At 36.6% G+C, this 6,165-nt stretch overlaps 1 pseudogene; it reads left to right on the top strand.

Annotated features, from left to right (window-relative positions):
* The first annotated feature begins 223 nt into the window (after positions 1-223).
* On the top strand, positions 224-3,663 carry LOC121264156 (annotated as a pseudogene).
* The last annotated feature ends 2,502 nt before the right edge of the window (positions 3,664-6,165 follow it).

Raw genomic sequence — 6,165 nt, 5'->3', positions numbered from 1 at the left:
GTAGGATTCTTAGTTAGGATTCAATGACCACATCTGTTTTGTTTATTTATTTGTTTGGATTGCAAGTGTTTTGAATGGTGATGTTTTATTGAGCACTTATGTGGTTTTTGTTTTCATTTGCAAGGAATATGGAATGATCAGATTTTATTGGGCCCTCCTCTCTTTATCGTTTCTTTCTTTGTTTTGAATGTTCATGGTTGGTTCTGTGCTCCTTTTTTCTTTCTAATATTTATGCCTTTTTATAGATTTATGTTCTATTTTTGCTCCTATATCCAAAAATTTGAACAGGTCATATTAGATATGGAATTCTATGTTGATAGTTGTTTTTAGAATGCCTTAACTTGCATATATTGCTGAAGAATATGTGTTGCTTGCATCTGAATGTTTGAGTCTCCAAGAATGTGAGATACCAATATTTTACCGATGATACTGTCATCATTTGTCTAATATAGTCATGTTCAGATTAGTTTCATCGCACAAATTTACACAGATATTTAAAGCAGCTGATGTTCCAATTGAATGGGAAGAGCACTACGTTGGGGACCAAATAGATCCTAGAACTCAAAGTTTCCTAACATGGGAAAGCTTAGAATCTGTACGACGAAATGGGGTAGGCTTGAAAGGGCCTATGGCCACACCCATTGGAAAAGGTCATCGTTCTTTGAATCTTACTCTTAAGGAAAGAATTAAATTTATATGCTAATGTTCGGCCTTGCTCCAGCCTCCCTGGCTATGAAACTCGGTATGATGATGTAAATCTTATCACTATTGAAATTCTCAATGAATCCCTGTATATTCACAAGATTGTGTACCAATTCACTTGAACAACTTGGTTAGTTCTCTATCTTGTGGCTATTTAAATAATCAAAATACTTGAAGTAAATAAATAAATTTGCATATGACAACGATTGGTTACGAAGGGAAATTCTTTGAAGAATTTCTTGAAGGTAAAATCCTACGGGGTAGCCAAACCCAGAAAAGACAATTTTATTATTTGAAAATCAAATTACAAATAAGTTCTCAATAACAAAACATTTGTATTGACTCTCTTAATTGACTAGACAAATGACCTGTTTGTCTTCTACCGCAGTAACAGTCAGAACTTCTGGCGATATTCAAATATTGCATTTTCTCTAGGAACTCCAATAGCTGAAATCCAATCAACGATCCTCCAAACTTGGAGCACGATCACACTCAAGGAGAGATGAAAATTCTCAAGTGAATTTTCACTCTCGAGCACTCAGAATATACTCTCGATAATTCCTGGCTAAAACTCCTCAAAGAGTTATTAAACCGAATCCCTTTAAATATAAAGTCTGGAAAGGGTTCCAATTGAGGTAGGACTCTACTAACAGATCAAGTCTATCGCGAGAACGTCTTCTGATGGATTGCTAATATTTCGCGATAACTCTTCACTGCAGTTTCTGATCCCAGTTCAATCTTCTGTTTTGGATACGTGCAGATCCTTATGAACTCGATTTACACATAACTGACTTATAGATAAAGTCAATAATTATTTTACATTTATCCAAAAATACAAATATAATGATAGGATAAACTCTATCATTTAGTCACTTAGTCCTAGCCAAACTTTTGTATTTACAACTATATGCGAAAACACAGAAGGGGAGTACAGTGGAGTTGAACATCAAGTAAGTGTACTTTGATATATACAGATGAATGTTGGCAATATTAGATGCGCTTGAATCTGAACTTGTTCCCTACTTTTGATGCTAGTTGGTCAGAGTTGTGGTTGAAAGCCTCAAGATCATTACTCGACGGGCCAATTTGAGGGTGGCTCAATATGCTTTTCACTATGCCAAGACCCATGGAAGAGGAGAGTGTCTGCAATACACAAAGCGAACATTATGCAGAAAACTGATGGTCTTTTTCTAAAGGTCTGCACTAGCAGATGCATAGACTATAGATTCTAGATTGTTTAACCTAATAACATCATCTTGACTTCAGTTGGCTTTGCTTGCAGTGTTGTCGTGAGGTTGCAGAGAAGTACTCTGAGATTACATATGAGGAAGTTGTTATTGACAATTGCTGTATGATGGTCTAGATATGAGTCTCTCTATGATCATTCAATTTGATGCGTGTGCATATGGGTTTCCTTTCTTGCAATGTCCTATCTTAATAAATAAAACCATTTTAACTTTTAAGGCATGCTGTGAAATTGCATTTCTTCCAGCATGTAACTTTATGCACTGACCTCTGGTTTTATTAAATGCGCAGCTTGTGAAGAATCCAGCTCTTTTTGATGTATTGGTGATGCCTAATCTATATGGTGACATTATCGGTGACGTATGTGCTGGGTTGGTAGGGGGATTAGGCTTAACACCAATCATCTATAACTAGATCATCTGGCGTTATGACTTAATTTGCAGCTGCAATATTGGTGAGTGAGGAATTGCCCTGGCTGAAGCTGTACATGGTTCAGCACCTCAGATTGCTGGGAAGGTTAGACCTCAAAGTGATTTATGATTTTTGTGTTTCCAATATTGGTATGTAATCATGTATAGCCATTTATATGCCTTCTCGTTTTAAAAATCGTGCTAGATCTTCCCCTTCCTCCTGTCACTGCGGATATTAAACTTTGATTTTTGGCCTTGCTCGGAGGATTAGCATGAAACATAAGTTTCCTATAGGTTATCCAAAAGATGATAATCCCCCCTCCCCTTCCTTCTAGGTTCAAGACATTATTCAGTTTGTGTTCATCCTATATTACCATACCAGACACAATTAGGTTTTCTGGGACTTTTATAAACAGGGTATTTCACTGATTAAGATGAGAAAGGGAAGAAAGCTCTGTTAGTCATGTGGCTAGTGTAGGTACCGTTTGGTATGATGAGATGGTAGAATTACGTATCCTTAGAATAAGAAAAAAAGGATGGTAGAATGGTCGAATTTCCAGGATGATTTGTTTGAGAGAATAGAACCTGAACAGGCTTCTAAAGCAGTCAAAAAGTGGTGGCAGACTATTCCACTTTGATGCCCATTCTACAAATAATAATAATGGTAATACTAAGACCTTCAACAGGTGTTCCCTTGATCTTATACAGTTATAGGTGTTGTTATTTTTATTCTTGACCATCAGTGATATGGGACACTAGTACTAGGTGTTGCATTTTTAGTTAGCCTTTTTAGACAAGCTGTAACTGAGTCTTTTTACCATGGCACTTCTTCAAAGTGCCAGCAATTAATGACACATGGCCTAGAGAAGATGGTTTTAGGAGAGGATTATAGACTACAATTTTTTTTGCAACTTTCTCCTTTTGGTTCCTTTCGCCCCCCTCTTCCGCCCTCTAAAACATCCCTTGTGCTACCATACACACTTGTAACTCTGTGTTTCTTTAAGCATACTTCCTATGAAACAAAATGTGTGAAACTCAGTTATATTTGTTGTGGTTGAGTTTATATAGAATTTGGCGAATCCAACTGCTTTGCTGCTGAGTGGTGTCTCAATGCTGCACCATCTCAATCTCCATGATAAAGCTGATCAGATCCAAAATGCTATCCTCGACACAATTGCAGAAGGGAAGTACCGAACAGCTGACCTTGGTGGTAGTTCATCTACTAGTGACTTCACAAAGGCAATTTGTGATCATCTTTGAAGTATGTCTTACTATAGGATTTGAGTTTTGCATTGAGTTGTCGACAAAGAATGTCTTAGGTTGCGTTTGGATGTTGAAGTGAGTTGAGTTGAGTTGAGTTGAGATAATAAAATATTGTTAGAATATTATTTTTTAATATTATTATTATTTTGAAATTTGAAAAGGTTAAATTATTTATTATATTTTGTGTTGGAATTTGAAAAAGTTATAATGATGAGTTGAGATGAGTTATGAATCCAAACGAAGCCTTAATGTCTCATATGACTGTTCCTTAGTTTGCAGCATTGTTTCAATCCACACTACTTTTGGATTTAACTTCTAATCACTTCAGCCAGTCACTGGGAAAGAAAAATAATGGCGTAGCATTGTTTCAATCCACTCTACTTTCAAGAATGAGCCTTTGGATTAGGAGATTGTGGGATGATGTTTTGCTCTTGTTGTAGGGTTCTTTACTTTTTAATAAATTCTTCTTCCTTTTATCCCATTATTGTCGTCCTAGGAAATGAAAAATGATGTTTGTTCTATCCATCAAGTTCAGTTAATCTACTGATCATTGAAAAAAAAAAACACTAACGTAACACGTTATAGCCAATTATAGGAGGACTACACGTCTGAAACTCATGTACAGTTAGCTTTTAAATAATTTTAAACAATGTACATTTAGCATAAATATTAGAAAATAATAAAAGAAAACAAAATAAATATTTTTCTATTTGTATTTCAAAAGATCTTTAAATGTTTTTCTTTGGATTTCTTGGAATATTAACTTCTTTATTATATCTAAAAACTAAAGTTTATTTGTTCTTTTAGATTATATGTATTTTAACAACGGTTTCTTTATGTGTTCTTTTTTATTTTAACTTCAGCTAATTTTCAATTCTTTTTAAATAATATATTTGTTTTATAACAGGACAATGCTACTTAGCCATTTGAGTTTGCCACTGAGATGGACCGCTTAATCTAACAATACCATGTGGCACTGTCAAGTCATATTAAAAACAAAAAACAAAACATAAACTCATTTAACTTTTAACAATGCTCTACATGCAACCGTCGCCCACAACCGTTGGAGAATCAGTTGAGCCGATATATTAAAAAGAAAAAGAAAATCACAGAATCGACGAAATGGGAAGGAGGGAGGGAAAATCAAATTTTAGATTTCAGGAGAGGGAAAATCGCTTTCGCGTCTGGGTCTGGGACGGAGGAACTGGGAAGATTCAGACTTGTGTAAAGCTAAAGCTTAACCTAGTAGATCAGGAACCCCCAATGTTAGACGTGCATCAAGCACTCAATTCTCATACAATCTAATAAAAACCCAGTTGTTGTACCAATAGTGAGCCCTAGAATCCATTACTGTTGTTGGGTCCGGCACCGGTTTTCACTTTCTAATCTTGGTTCTGATGGAAATGCTTTGACGACGATTGGCTGCTATGGAACTGCTACTCTCACCCACTTTGAGTTCAGGGCTATATATATCTTCATCAATCTCCTCCTTCGCTATTTCCATTTCAATAAATTCTAATATCTTCTAAGATGATGATATGAACTCATGTGACTGTGGCACTGTGGTTGGCGGCACAACTGAGGGAAGCTTGGAGAGAAGGGCTTCGAGGCTGCTCATGGAAGGTGTTATTTTCAAAGGCTGGTTGTATTGGTGATCATAGAATTCAGTTGGGGATGCAAGAGCAGTGCCTTGGAACTGCCATGCTTCTGGGGTGCCGTATCCATCCACGTTGAAGGGGAATGGGAAGGAGGATGGATGGGGTAAAAGCACGCCTGGGATGCTTTCAATGTAGCTGAATTTCTTTCTTAGTGAAAGAAAAAAAGGAAAAAAAGAAAAGAAAGAAGGAACGAGTTTGAAGGACATTGTTGGAATGACTTGTTAAAATCTGAAAACCAAGTGAGACAGAGAGAGAGAGAGAGACTTTGTGAATGGCTCCTTTTCTTTTTTTTTTTAGATAAAAATCAAGGAGCTTCACATTTTTCTGGCTTGAAGCAGCCAAATATATTTTTCTGTTTTGCCAGAAAAAGCCTACATGTCTTTGGTTACTCTCTAAAATATTAATTGGTTTTTGTTCACAATGTATCTTGTCCATGAAGGTATCCATAAGCTGTCCGGCTAAACTAGGAGGGTCGTCAAGCAAAGTAGCCACAAAGACATTAACCACCCTTTTCTCTTGTTCTGTGGCTTTGAGGCTGAACCAAGTGAGAAATTTTACTCTAAAATCTTCATCCAGGTGCCCTTCATGCTCTAGCCATTTGACCACTTGCACAGAATGCTCATAATCAATTTCCTCTAGGTGCTTTTTACAACCGATATCTGGAACTACTCGCATTCCACTGCACTTACAAGGAGTGGAAGGAGAAACAATTTCAATGAAAAGAGACGGTGAGCAAAACCTTTCACTCTTGCTCTTGTTGATGTCGACCAACGGTTGAAGCTTTGCAGGATGTGCTAATTTAATGTTACCAAACTTGGTTGACTCCACCTGAAGATGATCTTGCGCTATAATTGTATGTTCTGCCTTTCCATGTTTTAAAGCTGTAA

This window comes from Juglans microcarpa x Juglans regia, chromosome 5D (assembly GCF_004785595.1).
Source record: "Juglans microcarpa x Juglans regia isolate MS1-56 chromosome 5D, Jm3101_v1.0, whole genome shotgun sequence".
Taxonomy (NCBI): domain Eukaryota; kingdom Viridiplantae; phylum Streptophyta; class Magnoliopsida; order Fagales; family Juglandaceae; genus Juglans; species Juglans microcarpa x Juglans regia.
The sequence above is the reverse complement of the archived record's forward strand: the minus strand, read 5'-3'. Positions and strand labels throughout refer to the sequence as shown.